The 4,062-nt window shown below is 34.4% G+C and overlaps 1 non-coding gene across 1 annotated transcript; it reads right to left on the minus strand.

Annotated features, from left to right (window-relative positions):
- Window positions 1-300: 300 nt before the first annotated feature.
- Window positions 301-407, minus strand: LOC126023515 (U6 spliceosomal RNA). Its single transcript, XR_007500632.1, has one exon. It is a non-coding gene; the product is annotated as a U6 spliceosomal RNA (small nuclear RNA).
- Between the last annotated feature and the right edge of the window lie 3,655 nt (window positions 408-4,062).

The following is a 4,062-nucleotide window of genomic DNA, read 5'->3' on the forward strand; positions in this document are numbered from 1 at the left end:
ATAAAGTTTTGTGATGATGAAATTTGTTTTGAATCCTCAACCATGAAGCTCAACATTAAGGAATGCACTTCTTTTTTTTTTTCATTTTCTAAAATTAACATTTATTAAATGAGAAAACGTGTTTCTTAAAACTCAAAACTTGGCTCAGACACTTCTCTATTCACTCAAAGAGCCATATAAATCTCCTTATCAAAACTTGGGTGGTGGGTGGGGGAGGCCTTTAGGTGATGATCTGTTGGTTGCCTCCACCCCGTACATTATTTAATCCCATTTACGTGATGCCTACTCCAGGGCCTAGGAAAAAATATGAACCGCCTCATGAATTTATGTGTCATTCTTGCACAGGGGCCATGCTAATCTTCTCTGTATCTTTCTAATTTTAGTATATGTGCTGCTAAAGGGAGCACAAGGAATGCACTTCTAACAGCAAAATGAAGAGGTTGCTAAGACATTCCCTAATTTTGTAACTTTTTTTTTTTTTTGGCTTTTTATTTAAGATCGTCCTTTAAAAATCTCAGTTTTAGGTACATGTAAATTGTTGGGCTTTTGAGGATGAAGGGGGAAATAGTAACTCTAAAAACTGATTAAGTGTAAGTAAAAGGAACAGAACTAGAACTATGATGTTGTGGATGATAGACATGAGAACATATGGGGGGTTATAACTGCTGCAGAGTAGTCAGGAATTAACACTGACCACAACAGAGATTAGAAAATAAAGATGTATAGAAAAATATGATGGTACCAAACTACATTGGGCTTAATGGTTTATAGTATGAAGACTGGAGGACAGGTATAAATAATTAAGGAGTAGGGAGAGATAATTAAGCTTGGGTAAATAGGTCATGAGCAGAGGTAAAGAAGAATTGTAGAGGAATATTATTAAGTACTTGAGGATAATAAATTTTGTTTTGAATGTGCTACCCATCTGAGAAAAATATACTCAAAAACATGTCTGGCTTATATTGATGTTTATATAAAATTTTCCTAAAGTTCTGACTTGGAGACTGAATTAGAGGAATATACATAATAAATGGAGCCATGATCAAAACAACAGTAGGTTAACCAAAGGAGCTAGAAAGAGTTCCTTCCACACCTGCATTTCTGGCAATGACAGCCTACATTTCTGGCAATGAGAGAATGCAGCAGACAGAAAAGGGAAAGGCAGGAGAGAGAAAGAAAACAGGAGTAATCAAGAAGGAGGAGTTAGAGAGGACAAAAACCAAAAATCTTAATCTTCCAAAAGTTAAGGAGCATCAGTTTTAAGGACAGATGAAGCTCAGTGGGACCCAAGGGCTGTAAGAAGCCAGTAATAGCAGACAAAATTGTGATGCTAAAGCGATATTAAAGAATAATATAGGGGCCGGAGCAGTGGCGCAGCAGTAGGGTATTTGCCTTGTAAGTGGCTGACCTAGGATGGACCATAGTTCGATCCCCTGGCATCCCATATGGTCCCCCAAGCCAGGAGCAATTTCTGAATTCATAGCCAGGAGTAACCCCTGAGCATCACCGGGTGTGGCCAGAGAAACAAAAAAGAAAAATATATAAATTATTGGGTGATATATATATATATATATATATATATATACATGCAGAGTTTATATGGAAATAGTGGTGTGAAAAAATAGATGATCTACTTAAAGAGAAAATTTGGAATTCAATATTTTTAATATAGCATTGAAATGTCATGATGATCGATAAGGACTTGGGAAAAATATTCAAAATGGCACCTTTTATATTCTCATTTGAAAGCTGGAAATCCACTTTCTTTATATGAAGTCTAAAGTAAATTGAACCAAAAACCTCTAAAAATATGAAGCTTCCTCAGGTTTAATATTTGTTGAATTTTATGAGTCCACTTTAGAATTTATAGTAGTATTTAATTTTTATAAATTTTATTTTAAAACAGCAATTTGTGCCATTATAGACTTTACATATTATTTCTTAGAGATACTGTATGACCACCGTAACTATATGTGCTCAAAATTACTATTTAAACTCAATCCTGCAGGGTAAAATACAAAGGGTAGGCACTTCCTCAGAGGACTAAAGGTCTGTATTGAGATTCTTTGGCAGGTGGAACTGGGTTAGTCATCCAGTTTTAACTGTTCCTTTTCCTTTCTCTACTAATAGACCATCATTAGTATCTGCCAGGCACCTTATCTAGCACAGCGGACAAATTTCACTTACCCTCTCACAAACCCAACAAAGTAAAGCAAACAATCTTTATTTCACAGATTGAAAAACAAGGTTAACTGAATCTAAATGCAAAGATATGTGGGATTATATGTTCCAGGCTCAATATTTAAATCTGCCTTCTTTTTCCAACATGTAGTCTATTTTATTTCTTAGCAATATTTCTCTATCAAGTTCTTATCAGCAAATAATTATCTTGTTAGCATCCTGTTTTCTCCATTGCAATGATAGTTCTCATAACAAGAAAGTTCTGCTGTTCTGGATATTTTGATACTCTACATGAAACACATAAAAAGTGCTTTGTTAATGAATGAAAACTTCATCCTATATAAGAATGTGCTCTTATATAAATATTTAACAGATTTATGTATTTAATAAACAGGCACACATATGTCAATATAGGAATCAAATAAAATAAAACTAGTTCTCAAATACTTTTGTTAAATTTTCTGAAAAATATAGAATTGATATTTTTAAGCAGATCCAATAGTATTTCAGTGTTGTCTGATCAAAATATTTCTCCATGGCTCTAGCTTTATTAATTAACTGGGACTTTTCCTTATTATTTTCCTCCTAATTCAATAAAGTGTTGACATTTGAAAAGCTTGGCAATTCCTTCCTGTTCTGTTGATCATGCTGCATTTCTGACTGTCTACCAGCTGTTTTTTTGTTTTTCCCTTAGACCAGGCATGAAGATGGTCCTGACTGCAGGCCTTATAAGGAGTATAAAATAATTTCATTTTAATAATTTTATTTTTGCTGGGTGTAGGAGGGTGAAAACCCAATGATGCTCAGGGGATATTTCTGGCTATCAATTTAAGAATTGTTCCTGGCAATGCTCAAGAAACCATATAGGATTTATGCCAGGGATTGAACCTGGGTTGGTTGTGTGCAAAAAAAATACCCTAATCCCTTGCTGTCATCACGTTGGACCTTTAGTAGGAAGTTCAAATGTAATTGTATTTGAATATTTCATCAAATAGGAGGCCAAGTTTTTAAGTTGATAATTTTGTATGTCTAATGAATAATGTTACAAATATTCAAATGATCCTTGGGATACAGGTTCTCTGTGCCTACCTTTTATTGTTTTTGTTCATATTTTTTATTTTTTATATTAATAATTTTTATTTTGACCAAGTGGTTTACAAATCATTCACAGTACTATTTTAGGTACATGGTGACATTGAATCAGGGGCACTCCCACTACCAATGTTGTCCTCCCTCCACCCCTGTTCCCAGCCTGCTATGCATACCTTTTGTCCTAAAATCTTTTTATAATATGAGAAGCCAAAATAATTCCATTGAGCCACTTGTCATTGAGAAACCATAAAGTTTTAAAACTACACAATATTTGAAGAACATTTAATTCTAGTGAAAGAGGAATAGAGAAGAGAGATGCGGGTAAAAGGCAATTTATGGAGGAAGGAGCTCAAATCCAAGGGACTAGGTAACTTGTAAAAGGTCAAAGAATAAATGAGTGGTAAAGCAGAGATTAATAGCCAATCTCCAAATTTATACTTCTCTAAATAGATCAGTGGTCCTTAACCTTGTTGCTCAACAACATAGCCTGAGGGATTTCACGACACAGGGATGACACTGCATTCACATAGTATGGTTTAATTACTTTAAAGTGGAGACTGACAGTATTTTTAAGAAACTAGCAAAGGATTTGGATATGCATCCAGAGTTGAGAACCACTAAATTATATTTTGATAAAGTTAATGTATTTATTTTGGGGTCATTAAAATAACATATTCAACTCATTTATTTTTTGTTTGTTTGTTTTTTGGTTTTGGGGTACCCTTGGAAGTTTTCAAGGGTTATTCTTGGCTCTTCACTCAGAAATTGCAGCTGGCAGGCTTGGGGGAC

The sequence above is a fragment of the Suncus etruscus genome, chromosome 11, assembly GCF_024139225.1.
Source record: "Suncus etruscus isolate mSunEtr1 chromosome 11, mSunEtr1.pri.cur, whole genome shotgun sequence".
Classification (NCBI taxonomy): domain Eukaryota; kingdom Metazoa; phylum Chordata; class Mammalia; order Eulipotyphla; family Soricidae; genus Suncus; species Suncus etruscus.